The sequence below is a fragment of the Macaca fascicularis genome, chromosome 13 (genome assembly GCF_037993035.2).
Source record: "Macaca fascicularis isolate 582-1 chromosome 13, T2T-MFA8v1.1".
Taxonomy (NCBI): Eukaryota; Metazoa; Chordata; class Mammalia; order Primates; family Cercopithecidae; genus Macaca; species Macaca fascicularis.
Genome location: NC_088387.1, coordinates 121,392,690 through 121,408,384, shown reverse-complemented (window position 1 = coordinate 121,408,384; position 15,695 = coordinate 121,392,690). Strand labels below are relative to the sequence as shown.

The 15,695-nt window shown below is 45.1% G+C and overlaps 1 long non-coding RNA gene across 1 annotated transcript; it reads right to left on the bottom strand.

Moving 5' to 3' along the window:
• Nucleotides 1–1,537: 1,537 nt before the first annotated feature.
• On the bottom strand, nt 1,538–11,422 carry LOC123568449 (uncharacterized). The gene is made up of 3 exons (XR_010580616.1): nt 6,239–11,422; nt 4,904–4,978; nt 1,538–4,220 (listed from the first exon to the last, which is right to left on the bottom strand). It is a non-coding gene; the product is annotated as an uncharacterized lncRNA (long non-coding RNA).
• Between the last annotated feature and the right edge of the window lie 4,273 nt (nt 11,423–15,695).

The window sequence follows — 15,695 nt, the reverse complement described above, 5'->3', positions numbered from 1 at the left end:
AAAGCTAAATAATATGTACGCATGGACATAGAGTGTGGAATAATCCACACTGGAGACTCGGGAGGCTGGCAGGGGGAGAGGGATGAGAAATTACTTAATGGGTGCAATGTACACAATTTGGATGATGGCCACACTGAAAGCCTGGACTTCACCACTAAGCAACACAGCCATGTAACGAAATGGCACTTGTACCCTCTAAAACTACTTTTTAAAAATCTTTTAAACATCTTAATAATTGGGTTCATAATGTGATAAGAAAAGATTGCTAAGTACAATATTCACGTGAGATGAACTTTGTGGTTAAAATAATAAGTATCAATTTTGAATTTGAATAGACTAGTCATCTTGAAAACTGCCAATTTCTTGGCTGACGTCTTGTCAGATCTGATGAGTTTATCATTGTTTTTAATCTGCAAATATAGGTGCCAAATACTCGGAAAAGCAGGACCTGGGAGAATTTGCTCTTTTATTATGTTTTGTTGTGCTCATGAGCTTCACTGCATCTTCCTCACCGACAGCTTCCTTACAAACTCTTTTAAAGACACGTTTATATTGTAGGGCTCAGTTTATTTAAATCAGGTTTGCACTTTCTGTACATCCACTTGATTGGCAGTCACACTTGGATGAGTGGGAGCCCAGACGCAAGTGCCTGGGTGTGGGGACGACGGCATCTTCCATATGTGATGGGGACACGTGGGTGGTGGGCATGGGAGTGACGGCGTCTTCCATGTGTGATGGGGGACTCGTAGGTGGACGGTGTGGGACGTGCCCCATATCCCCTGTATGTGATGGGGTCACATAGGTGGTGCGTGTGGGGGTCCCGGCGTCTTCCATATGTGATGGGGACACGTGGGTGGTGGGCATGGGAGTGACGGCATCTTCCGTATGTGATGGGAACACGTAGGTGATGGGTGTGGGGGTGACAGCATCTTCTGTGTGTGATGGGGGACAAGTAAGTGGTGGGTGTCGGGGTGCCCAGCATCTTCCCATGTGATACAGGACATGTAGGTAGTGGGTGTGGGCATGTGGGCATATTCGCATGTGATGCGGGACATGCCCTGCAGCCTCCGTATGTGATGGGGTCATGTAGGTGGTGAGTGTGGGGGTGACAGCATCTTCCATATGTGATGGGGGTCAGGTAGGTGGTGAGTATGGGGGTCCCGGCATCTTCCCATTTAACGTGGGGCATGTAGGTGGGTGTCGGGGGATCCAGCATCTTCCCATGTGATGTGGGACATGTAGACAGGAAGAGGATAATGCAGCTGATCCGTGTTCATGGATGACACGTTTCTTTAAAGCCATTATGCGTCAACGTCCTAATTGTAGCTCCCACACCAAAGGGCCATCTGTCCCTCCATCAACATTCTAACTGTAGCTCCCATCCCATAGGGTCATCTGTCCCTCCACCAATGTTCTAACTGTAGCTCCCACCCCAAAGAGTCACCTGTCCCTCCAGCCCCAGGAATACAGGTCTGCATTTTGGAGACTTTCCCTTTAGAAAATCGTCACCATAGCAACACCTAGTCACTGTCAAAATTTCAATCCTTTTATAAAAACCAGAAAGGCTAATTTTAAATCAGCTTTGATTTCATTATGGTTTGGACATTTTATTACCGTATTTCCGTCTTACGTTTTAATCACCACACCCTAAGGAATGACTGGACTCACAGTTACTTTATAATTATACAACTACTTGATTTAATCCTCTTCAAATTGGCTAATTTTGATTTAGATTTCTTTACTCAACCAGTATCAAGCAAGACAAATAGTCAGGCCCAGGCAAATAAGGAGCAAATACAGGACTCCATTTGGAGATAATTCAGCACCTGCCATAGAGTAACTGCTAACGCTGGGATGTTCACCGATACAGCTTTTCACTCCTTCCCACCACCATCGCTACCACGTAGAACTGCGGTCGGGCTGTTTCCTGAAAAGCGTGTCATGATAAAGTGATGGAAACTAGTACTGAGCAAAACCGCGGTGCTGAAAGGATGGTCCTAGGCTCACAGTTCCAAAGAAATTCTGAAAGGAGTGGGACCATCACAAATTATAACAAGTTTAAAGTGCAGTAGCTGAGATGGTTTTATGTTGATGTTGTTCTGCGAGAAGAGACACGCGAAAGAGTCAAGAGGTAAAACAAACTGCAAATAAACGTTAATTAGATGATGAGGCTGGCATTTCAAGTAAGTTGGAAAATAACAGATTAGTCCATAAAACAACCCTGAGACACTTGGCAGCTGTTTCTGTCAGTTAAATGTGTGTGTGAGTGTGTGTGTGTGAGTGTGTGTGTGCGAGTGTGTGTGTGCAGCTAGATCTCCACCTGACTGCTCAGGACCAACCAATTCCAGAAAATTCAAAAACTGAAAAAAAAAAAGGAAAATACTTAATCACTGGTGTGTGTATTTTAAATCTATGTGTGGGGAAGTTTTATTTTTATGCGACATGCAATCCTTTGTTACTGTAAAGTAAAATGTTTATACATTGGACTGCAAAAAGTTAAATGTTAATTAGCTTGATTTAATCATTCCATAATGTGTATATTTCAAACAATGTCTTGTACAAGATAAATATATACAACTGTATCTGTCCATTAAACATAACCAAAATAATAACAATAAAATAAAATAAAAGCGATGGGATGCCAGTTGACACCAATCAGGAAGGCCAAGACTAAAAAGCTGGTCAGCAGTGCTGAGAGGAGATGTGGACTTGCATGGGCTCAGGCCACGCTGGTGGGCATAATGGTGCAGCCAATTTGCATAACTGTTCCTCAAAATGTTTATCCTGTGTCCGGCGATTCTTCAACTAGCTTATAACCCAAGAGGAGCCAGAACATCTATTCACACAAAACTGGCCTATTATTGACAATAGCCAAAAAGTGGAAATCACACACAAGTCCAGTGTCTGGTGAAAGGACAGACAGGCATGGCGGAGCCACACGGGACAGTAAACAGGAATGGACTCTGGCCCACGCTGCAGTGTGAATGAAGCCTGAAGCTGCTGTGCCATATGGGAGATGTCAGTCATAAAAGCCACATGTCGCGTGGTTCCGTTCCTGGGAAATGTCTGCAACAGACAAATCCGTAGGGACAGAAGGTGAATTAGTTGTTGCCTGGGACTGGGGCAGAGACAGGTGGAAATGGAAAATGATGGCTAATGAGTTAAGGATTTCTTTTTCGAGTGATGAGAATCTTCTAAAATTAGATTGTGGTGGTAATCGCACAACTCTGAATACACTAAAACAACACTGATCAAGGGAATTTTATGTCGGTGAATTATATCCCATTACAGCTGTTTTAAAACAGCTTATAGGTTAAAGAAATAATCATGACTTAAAATATAAAATATTAAGTTGATGCAAAAGTAATTAAGGTTTTTGCCATTTGGCAAAACATGTGTCGCCAATCTAATACTTGAAAATATGATGATGAAATGGACATCTATGGACACATTTGAAAATTTGTTGGATGCAGGCAACATGATTTTAAAGAATATGGTTTTAAATAGTATATTTTACAAGTGTCCAGTAGCACCTGTACACTGATGGAAACAACATATCCTACATTAAGTAACATGGTGGCCAGTCGCCCCATGCGGCTTTTGAGTGGCTGACGTCTGGCTGGCATGACTGAGGAACCAAACTAAAAGCATTTGTAATTTTAATTTTAATGTAAATAACACATGTCTGTAGCACATTATTTGATTAAATGCTTGGAAATGATTGGACTAGGCCTTCAACTCCCTCATATTTAAAATCAGCATGAAAGACAATAAAAACATGAATAACAAAGACAAAAACAGAAATTTGTGAAATGGAAAATACGTAATCTTTGAGTGATTACCATCATCCACAACTCAGCTCCTGCAAAGAGTAACTGCCTGGGCACAGGATTGTAATAAAGGGAGGGTGAGGAGGGAGAGGGAGACAGACGTGAGAAGCAGAACCAGGAGGTGAATCGGCCGCCCAGACACTAGCTGATGTCACTTTGGCAGTGCGACAACCAACCTGGGTCTCCTGAGCGTGGGCGAGGACGGAAATGCTGGCTCTGAGCCTAGATGAGGCGTGTGGCTCACAGGAAGGCATGGGCTCAGATCAGGTCTCGCTGCACAGGCCGAGCACAGTGAGTCCAAGTCACTGGAAGAAACAGGCTGACTCATGGAGGACCCGTCCACAAAGAGATGAGGAACCGCTTTCCTCCTGACATCATACTGGACACGTGCTGCAGATGGATTGGTGTGAAAATGACCTTTTTTAATTTTCAAAAGAAAATGATCCCAGGTTTCCAGCCCACACGCTGCTGCCTCTCCTTTCGTTAGGATTCCTTTCATGTAATCGCTTCTGAAACAGAGAAGCTGAGACACGTCCCATGACCTTTCTCTTAGGTATAGACCATAATCACATGCTCTTTGCTCCCTGGGTTTCAAAACAGCCTTTGGGAGAATCAATAAACTCTGGGCAGGCCTGACGGGTAGTGGACAGCCATGAAGATTCTGTGTCTTTTATCAGCTCCCTGGCTACCTGCAGGAGAGACCCCATTCTCCTCCCAGACTCTGCGAACACGTCACCCTAAGACCTTCTCCTTCTCTTTCCTGCCAGGCCACGAGAGGCATCCAGAGCCTACCTGGCGTTCGGCAAGCCTGGCTGTGGCACAGCCTGCGGTACTCGACAACAGTGTCAAGACTTGCATTCTTAGGTGAATAAACTCACTCTGTACAAAGCTCCCGCCCCCAGATGCATTACGGCCACTGAACATGGCCTTGGTGACAATGACCGGGTGAGTGCAAGGCGGCATGCTAAGCGTGTGGGCATCTTTTATGGCCACGTTCCCACGCTGTGTTTTGTGAGATGAATTCCAGGAAGACGACTCGGTTCCTCTCGGGCCCAAGTGTAACGATCACTAACCCTCTTCGACGCCGGCACTGCATGTTCCCTTTGACGGCTGCTTCTCCCTAGAATCCATGGGGCATCTGCAGCACTCTGGGGAAGACAGGTTGAGTTAGGGCAGCTGGGAGCTGAGATCAAGTCACTCCAACCAGCACTGAGTACTGTGACTCTGGGTGAGTTACGTTGAATTTCTACCTGTATTACGTTGTTTATACATTTGTTCATCTTAATCTAAAAATGAAATATCTTCCCGGCAACTCTCTTCCAGTTTTATCTCCAACGGATAAAAAGCTTCAAAGTCACTGCTTCCATGCTCACCACAGAAAGACTGAAAGGCTGGAAGCTGAGGACTGTGTTTTAGATCATCACAGAATTGAGGTCACAGGACCCCCATCACTAGAGAGAGAAACAGTCAGAGTGGCTGGGATGAGAAGTCACAGCTGGACCCCTGGACAGGAGACACAGCGGCTAATTGGCACGTTGCTGGGGCTTGTTGAGGACGAGCTTGAGAGTTGAAAACTCTGGGCGGGGGACACGCTTCCTTGGGTTTTCCTTCCAGGGGCCCCTTCGTGCTCTCAAGTGAAGACTGTTAAGAATCTCGTTCTGCTTCCATCGGTGGGAGGGAAGGTAAAGATGCGATAACACACTCCAGGCCTCTCTGTGACAAACACCCGTCCTCAAGGTGAACTGACTTTCGGGACCATTCCCTGACCTGAGGGGTAACTGAGTGACCAGCCTCGTGCCCCGCTGGCATGAGGGAGTGGGGCAGAGAGGAAAGGGTGTGTATGCGTCCAGGGTCACAGCCAGGGCCCCAGGCACACACACAGCCCAGGATTAGCACTCACTCCGTTTTGTGAAAAATTTATAAAGTGTATGAAGATTTCTGTTTAAGCTGTTGTTTTTAGGAATTACTTGGGGCTTGAGATTTACTCCTAAACTAATTATGTAAAACACATAGGTCAAGCCCTGTGCATTGTGCAGACTTGTACAATGTACAAATATATTGTAGTATATTAACAATCGTGAGAACTCTATTCATTGTATGTTTTAGGGTAGGGTTATGCCATATAATAACTTTTATCTTATGAAATCCATCTGGCTGTCAAGTAGCAACACTTGTATTATAACCTTCTAACAGCACAGATGAAAACAAAGCGCATAGAAAATACGCATCTCACATCCTGGAAACATGTTTCCCTCCTCTTCTCTTCTTTCATGTCCCAGATTAATTAGTAATTCTTTGAGGAATGTAGGTGTTGAGATTTCTTTCCAAATAAAAGAGTTTGTTCTGGAGAATATTAAGAGCAATAGTGAAAGAAGGTGTCAGCTCTCATGGAACCAGCAATTACTTACAAAGATATCTGCAGACCCCAAACTGGCCATTTTATGAAAGTGTGAGGAGCGTTCCTTCCAAATCCCAGAGGTAAAGCTGCCAGGCTGACAGCAAAAGGGCAGAGCAATTTATTCTGGTCGAGTTCTCCCAAAGAAAAAGTTAGCGGATGAAACTCTCAACTCTGAAACAGTGGCATTTCTAAAAAAACAACAAAAATAACATGTACAAGAAACCACCATTTATACAAATGACAAATCTAGAACATTAGCTCTCCCCATATAATTAACGAAAAATGATTAGAAGAAAGCTGCACAAAAGCACAATCTAAAACCTGTTTCCCCATCCTAAGTAAGAAGTAAAACTGTGCAGCGGCAATTGTAAAACATAGTTGAATTGATAGAAACTCTTTAAATATTGAGCAAAAGATCATTTCCCACAGGATTAATTGGTAATCTGAAAGGCATAGAAAGTTGAAAAACTTTCAAATTGTGTATGTATGTATCTATCTATCTATCTATCTATCTATTTTCCTCAAACTTATACTCTCAAGCCATTCTTTTGCCTATAATAACCAATTCTTGGATAATAAACAGGAAAACAACTTAAAATGGCAAAAAATATAATATGAAGAAAGAACATTTACAGGATAACAACTTTGGAATGAGGTGTCCCTTAGGATGTCAGCTTCCCAACCACCCCCTTACACACACAGATACACATGCACTCACATGCATGTACACATGAATACAGGCACACACATACACACAGACACACATGCACTCACATGCATATACACATGAATATAGGCACACACATATACAGAGGCACTCACATGCACTCACATGCATGTACACATGAATAGACATCATATGTAGGCACACATGCAGGCACACACATACACACTTGCACACATATGCACACCATGGTGAGGTATCAATAAGAACATACATAATAGTGAAGGGACCTTTCTTAACAATAATAAGAAGATAATGCGGTAATAGTTTAAACAGTTAATACTATGGCCTCTCAAAATAATCAAAATAACTGTGATGGCCAATTCTAAAAAATGCCGCTGGGCGTGGTGGCTCAAGCCTGTAATTCTAGCACGTTGGGAGGCCGAGGTGGGTGGATCATGAGGTCAGAAGTTTGAGACCAGCCTGGCCAACATAGTGAAACCCTGTCTCTACTAAAAATACAAAAGCTTAGCCGGGCGTGGTGGCAGGTGCATGTAATTGCAGCTACTCGGGAGGCTGAGGCAGGAGAATCGTGTGAACCTGGGAGGTGGAGGTTGCAGTGAACCAAGATCGCGCCATTGCGCTCCAGCCTGGGCAACAGTGCAAGACACCATCTCAAAAAAATAAATAAATAAAAATAAAAATAAAAAATGCCTCCTCGTCAATGCTGGCACCCATGTGCTGCCATCAGGCTCTGGATGAGCACAAATCAGTTCCTTACACTTTTTTACATGCACTCAAAAGCTCTGTAAAATATAGATTTGGTCAGCATATTTCATCTGGCTATATATATTGGCATATCTATTGGTGGATATATTGTTGTTATATATACTTGACACACACATGCACATTATATACGATGGTGTGTGTTTGCATATGTATACTTATAAGGCTTATAGATAGATGTATGTATATACTTATATACACTATTATGTAAAATGTCCATGTCTACACACATGCATGTAATAGATACGCCTATAAATTTACATACATGTAGACATATGTGTCACATATGCACATGTTCGTGTGGTGTGGGTACTAGTCCCAAATACCTGAAAATCACGTGTGCAAATGAAGATGTGACCAGGACAGTCTCCATCTATTCAGCCAGTGTGTATTGATCATTTACTGACGAGTTCTGGTTTATACACGGCATATATTTCTATCTGAAAAGGTTTCACAGGAAGTTTTGATTTGACCACATAAGGCAAAGTTATGAAAATCTCATGTCTTTAAGCTGCACTGTAATTTCCACCCTGCAAAACATCTTTCATTATTCCTTGTGACAAACTAATGGAATACTCTAGTGCATAGCTCTGAAGTTTGACTGACATTATTAGAAGCTGATTTGCAAGCCTCCGACTAAAATTGCAGTCCAAAGAGAGGCATTATCTTCTTGGAGATTTTGTAAATAAGCATCTTTCCGGCTGGGCACCGTGGCTCACGCCTGTAATCCCAGCACTTTGGGAGGCCGAAACAGTGGATCACCTAAGGTCAGGAATTTGAGACCAGCCTGACCAATATGGTGAAACCCTGTCTCTACATAAAATATGAAAACTAGCGGGGCATGGTGGCACGCACCTGCAGTCCCAGCTACTCGGGAGGCTGAGGCAGGAGAATCGCTTGAACCCGGGAGGCAGAGGTCGCAGTGAGCCACTGCACTCCAGCTTGGGTGACTGAGCAAGATTCTGTATCAAAAATAAAAAGAAAAAGAAAAGAAAAGAAAAAATAAGCATAAGCATTCTTCCAGAAAGGAGTTGGACAACTGGAGACACGACTGTGTTGGATTAAGAATTGCAGGTGTGTCAATGCAGAGGCACTGCCCCGAATATGACCTGAAAGGACCACAGAGGGTGGGGGCTGTTCTCCGACTCCGTTTTCCTCCATAATTCCTCCTGTTTAACGGATCTGCTATTCAATGGAAATCATGTTAAAGATTCTGATCACAGAGCATGTCATGATTTGAAGTGAATATCTCATCTCTTCCAGTCCTTTTAGGAATTTCCCAAGGAGAAAACCTTGGGAGAGAGGAGAGTTCTCTCCAGGTCACACCTGACTGCTGTCAAGCAATTTCTGGTTACAGTGAAGCAGCAGCCACCGAGTTTTCTTCGCCCCATCAGCAGACATTTCACAACAGCAACACCAAAACGGTGCCTGGTGGAGTCAGCTCCACCCTCACACGTGCTGACAGCTGCATTCATTTTGACAAGCAATTCACAATGTTTTTCAAGATGTAAAGTTCTATTTTTTGAGTGAGGTTTGCAGTATGAGTTGATGGGATGTTTAAAAAGTTCTAACTTGTTCCTGTGAGATTTTCATCTCCTTTCTATTAACTCATGGTTGGTTTGGGGCCAACTGCCTGGATGCGTGATCCCTATAGTCACACAGCATCTGCGCTCAGAGGGACACACACTTATTTTAATTATTGCAGTTGCTGTAATGCTATTATGATTGTAAAATCTGTAATAGTTTTGAAGAAGAGGCTGTTTATTTTGCGCAGGGCCTCTTCCCTGTATAACTGGCTGTGAGTGGGCTGCACGCCCTGCTACCCTTGTAACTGGACAAGGCTCACACTTGCCTCTCTGTCTTGGCTTCTGGCCAGAGAGGCCCTGGCAAGGGAGTGTGCTCTCCCTACGTCAAGGGGTCACCTGGAGCTCTCCAGGGGCACATCTAGGCTCCGTGGGACCTGAAGCTGGGACAATTCTGGGGTTTTCTTTAGGAAAAACACTGCAGTGTTAAGAATGCTTAGGTACAAAAAGGAATACTTCGAATGAGAAGAGAAATCGCACCCATCTCATGGTTTGTGGTATGATAGATGTTACCACTGGAATCATCAATCCCACTCCTGGGTCCGTATCCCAGAAGGGAAGCGAACCAAGTACAGAAGAGTCTGTGCCCGCACGTGTACAGTGGTGCCATCAATAATGGATGAAAACCCAGAACTGCACCGTGTCCCTAACCCGAGACTAAGTGTGACGCGGCCCCTTCAGGCCAAGGAACTCGAGTTGCAGCAAAGAGGAACCAACACAGATGTCCACTCCGATGTCCAGGCAGCGTGAGATTCTCAACGGGCAAGGTTCAGGCTCTGATTCCTGGGGTGCTCTGTGCGATGGCCTCAGACGCCCTCCCTGCAGGCTGTGTCCAGGGCCCGCTGGCCTCTCCTCTGTCCCCTGTACAGAACTCAGGTTCTCACCGTGGCCTGCACAGAGGACACGGTACCTCAAATGTCAGACCGGGTGCTGTAAGCACCATTCCATACAGAGGCCAATGGCGACAGGGCCGCGTGGAGCTGAGTGTTCCATGTCTGAAGGAAATTCCCACCACGATGGGAGTGCCAGGAGAACATGCATCCTTCAAACCCTGAGCCCCACCCTCCCCCTAGTAAACTGAGCATCTTTAAATGGGGGGACATATCTTTGCAAAATTGCACACCTTTGCTCTGAACAAAGTAAGGAAATCCCGGACTAGACACCATTCTAAAAAACAGAACTTGAAACGCATTTGCTAAAATCTTTAACAACTAAAATGTCCATGTGATGAGATCCCATGTGTCCTCTTCTAACGTTCTCTAGATGATTCATTATGGAGCACATTTTTGAAATATATGAATAAAGATGAACTTTACTTGGAATGAGGTCAGGATGCATGCTGTGAATATCTGCTCTCCACAGAGAAAAACGTTCGCTTTGGGTGTGGGGACAGAGGGGGCCGGCTGTGAAATTCCAGCAAAGGGGTGTGGACGCCCAGAGCGGGCGGGGCTGCTGTGCCGCCCCTGAGGCCCCGCGAGTGAGTGGCCTCAGTGTGTGTTACGTCCAGGCCCCCGCTCCTGCCTGCCCCTGGGCGTTCTCTGAGAGAACCAATATCCCAGAGAGACTGAGACGTTCTCAGAGCCAGCCAGTCTGCCCTGCGGGACGACACCATTTTCCAGGCGCTGGTGCAAGTGTCTCCGTCCCGGGAAATGCACAGGGCTCTCTCTGAGGAGCTTTCTGATCACAACACGGCAAGCACCAGAGAATTCAGTCTCCCCGGCGCTCCTGCGGGCCTTCTAGGACACCACAATTACACACAACAAACAGAAACCCCTCACTTCTCAAGTACGTTCTGTTTCATCTTTTAAAGCAGTTTTACCCGCATTGAATAAAATATCTCAGTTGCCAATTCCGTGTTATAACACCCACCGTTGTCAGCTGGATGACGAAGGCTCTAACCACCTTCCCACGGTCTTGGGAAAGTGCAGAGTCATCTCCAGGCTCCGATGAGTCGCCGGAATCTGCAGTCCCAGTGCAGTTCTTTGTCCCGGCTCTGAAGTCGGGATTCTGCTGATTCCTCTTCTCAAATCACAGCCTAGTGCAGCTTGTCACTTCCGTGGCATAAATTAATCTCAGGTAGCCCGACCCCGTGCTTCTAACACCACATTTTCACCTAGAAGGGAAAGGGGTGACTCTCAGTAGCCACCTCTTCCCGGAACCTGGGGACAGGGTCCGGTGACTGACAGCTAAGGCCCCGCCCTGCAGAAACACCTCCCCGGCTTCCTCTTCCAGCACAGGCCGTCCTGGGCCAGGGCCGAGGGGGCCCAGGTGGTGCCAGGCACATGTGGGCTTCTGGAAACACAGGAGGCCAGCACCCATAGAGACATGCCGAGGATAATGGGCCGGCTTCTCGGATTGGAAGTGGGGTTCACACACAGGGAATGGGGGAAGGCCAGAAGGAAGGCTTGGGATTGAAACTGGAGTTAGAATGAACTCCCGTTTATATAAATAACATAGGTGGTATATAAAATGCATGTTTCTCTGTGTGTGTCTGTGTATGTGCAGGTGTTCATAGACACTCTCTCCTCGATTCTCTCCTCCTCCTCCTCCTCGTCCTTCCTCCTCCTCCTCCTTCCTCCTCCTCCTCCTCTTCCTCGTCCTTCCTCCTCCTCCTTCCTCCTCCTCCTCTTCTTCGTCTTCTTCCTCTTCCTCCTCTTCTTCTTCTCCTTCTCCTTCTCCTTCTCCTTCTTCTTCTTCTTCTTCCATAAGCCCTGGGCTTATGGCTGCATCGCTCCCTCCTCTGCCTTTGTCTCCGTGTGGACTTCTCCTCTCTGTGTGTCTCGGAGTCAGACCACCCTGATGTTGTGATGCCTGTCATTGGATTTAGGGCACACTCGGATAATCCAGGACACAGTCATCTCAAAATCCTTCACTGAATTCTACCTGCAAAGGGCCTTTTTCTAGAGAAGTTCATGCTCCCAGCTTCTGGAGGCTGCACAGAACAACGGGACTGAGGCTGAGATGTCTTCAGTGTGTCTGGGCTGGAGGTGGAGGTCAGATGAGAAACTGGGTATTGGCAGAGTCCTGGGGAAGAGTCCTCCCACAAATGCCATCAGGTTCAGAGGAGAAACAGTGACTTCAAGTGGGGGCCCCTGGCAGGCCCCAACCCAGACTGGGTTTACCAGCTTCCCCGTGGCCTGGGCATCCTACGGATGCACGCAGAGGGCACCACACACTCCTGCCATGGCCTCCCCAACTGCAGGTGCTCCTGGCTCTGGCTCTGAGGAGACCTGCATAAGAAAGGCCAGTTCTGTCTGACACTCTTGAGGGCAGGAAAAACAAGGTGAGGCAGAGAGGACCCAGAGTCACGGAGACAGAAGAGACAGGTCAGCTACGTGCCGTGTGTGAGCCTAGGATGGATCCTGGAGTATCACAGAGAAAGTTCCACTGCTGGGACAGTTGGGGGAACGTGCCTAGGTCTGTGGCTTTGGCTCAGAAACAAAACCTGCCGAGGTCAGACAACCGGGGACTTGTGTGGTCATAATCTGAACACAATTGTCGCGGACCTAGAGTTTGTATTTATTCTTCTTCAACCTTAAATACCGAGAAGAGAACCTTAGAAATAGAAACATATAAATTTACCCAGTTCGCCGTCTCCTCGTGCTGTTTTCTAACATTCCGAAAGTCTCAGTCGATCACCTGAAATTCTATCCATCTGCAAAGGTCCGTTGCAAATAACATTTTTCATGGGAAGAGTTGCTATTTATGTGGGGGTTCTTAATTTAAACTCGATTCACGTTTCTGCCTTTGAACTGGCGTCCGAGTCCATGGCTGCCTTGTTATCACATCATGCTCTTGTGCCTCATGTCCCGTTGATCCGAGAAGACACCCTGTCTTCTTCCCACTCCTGGCCATGCTGCTGCCCTGGCTATTCCTAACTCTGGCTGGATTCCTAAGGCATTGTCTGTGGGCTTCACACAAGCTGCTCGCTCTCTCTGGCATACCCTTCTCCCAGGCGTCTCCATGGAGGAATGTGCCACCACTTCCAAAACCACTCAAACACCACCTTCCCATGAGTCCTGCTAGGACAGACCTGTTTGAAATAGCAACTGACCGTCCACGGATGCTCCCTGGCTCCCTTGCCCCACCCTGTCTTTTCCGTGGGATTCACGGTCTTCTCGCTTTGCCATGTTTCCTAAGCCACTGTTTATGGTCTGCTTTGCTCACTGTCCAGTCCCGGCACAAACAGCAGAGTGCGGCATGTAGAAGTCAGACAGGGTCAGCTCAGGGCTGAACTCGCTAAAAGAACAAACTTGTCTTCATCACCTGCGTTTTCCGTTGGAGAGTCTCCATCCTGACCGGTGTTACATAAGCAGGTGGTATTGAAACTAGACCCTCCAGAGTGACAGCCAGTGCACACATGCAACACACGTGCACACACACTCACTAATGCACAGGCACATCCACAGAAACTCATGCACACTCACACTCGTGCACATGTACACTTGTGCATATATACACCTGCACACACACAAAGACATATGCATGCACACTCATACAAATACACACACACAATGCATTCTCATACAAAAATGCACACAATGCACACTCATACAAATACATACATGCACAATGCACACTCATACAAATACATGCACACGCAATGCACACTCCTCCAAATACACACAATGCACACTCATACAAAAAACACACAATGCACATTCATACAAATGCATGCACACACAGAATAAAAACTCAAATACATACACAAAATGCACACTCATAAAAATACATACACACAATGTACACTCATGCAAATACGAAAACACAATGCACACTCATACAAATACATGCACACACACAATGCACACTCATAGAAATACATACACACAGAATGCACATCATACAAATACATGCATGAACACAAACAAGGCACACTCATACAAATACATACACACAATGCACACTCATACAAATACACACAATGCACACTCATACAAATACATACACACAATGCACACTTATACAAATACATACACACAATGCACACTGACAATACATACATGCACGCACAATGCACACTGATACAAATACAAACATGCACATACACTATGCACACTTATACAAATACATACACACAGAATGCACAAATACATGCACACACTATGCAAACTCATACAAATACATACATTCACACACAATACACACTCATACAAATACATATGCAATACACTGTTATATACATACATGCACACACACAATGCACACTCAAATACACACACAATGCATATGTATACAAATATATACATGCACACACAATGCACACTCATAAAAACACATTCACAATGCACACTCACACAAATACATATATGCACACGCAATGCACACTCACACAAATACAACATGCACACACAAATGCACACTCTTAAAAATATATACACACAATACACACATATATACATGCACACACAATGCTCACTCATACAAATACATACATACACAATGCACACACATACAAATACACACAATTCACACTCATACAAATACATATACACAATGCACACTCAAACACATACACAATGAAATAAACCGTGAGATGGGAGACGTCACCACAGGCTGCATGTGGATGAAAAGGTAACAAGAGGATACTGGGGATACTCTACGACAGTGAACGTGGAAGGTTAGATGAAATGGGTAAACTCACTGAAAACACAACTGATAGAAACTGTAACAATAAGAAATCAAAAATCGTAGAGTACAATATCTACCAAATAATGTAGGGTAACACACACACACACACAAAGTTTCCTAGACCAAATCATGTAGGGGTAAATAATTCGAAATTTAAAGGAGAAATGATGCTAATCCCATACAAACTCCTCTAGGGGATGAGAGTTAGCCTGTGAATACAGCATTGCTGCTAGAGTCTTGACCACTGTATTTTCACACAGCAACAAACAACAGAAACAGATTAGATGTGATTTGCCTCAGGTGACTAAGAACAAATCCAGATGAAAACGATGGCAGCCTTCTTCCCTGAAGACTTGAGAGCATGCTGACTGTGCACAGGGATGTGTCTTGTTTACGAATGGACGGTGCCACATTGCCAGGGCACGTGTCTCCTACAATGATTTGTGGATTCACTGCCGTTCCCTTAGAGACTGTGCCTTTTCCTCGGGGGCCTGCGTGGGGCAGAACTTCCTGAACTCAGGCCGACTCCTTCAGTGATCGGAAGACCGCAGTGCCCGCACCCTAAGTGGATGCTGTGTTTCGTTCTCTATCTCTGTAGTATAGTACTCTAGCTTTGGTATTAGGCAGTTCTTATTTCTGTATTTTCAGATCATTTTGTTCATTTTGGTAATTTAAATAATCTTTAGTTAAGTAAAAATGTATTTTACAATTTTAAAAGTCCGATATTAATTTAAAATATATTTTAAAAATCATTTCAATCAGTTAAGCAATGTTGACTTATCGAATAATGCAACTGAAATAAT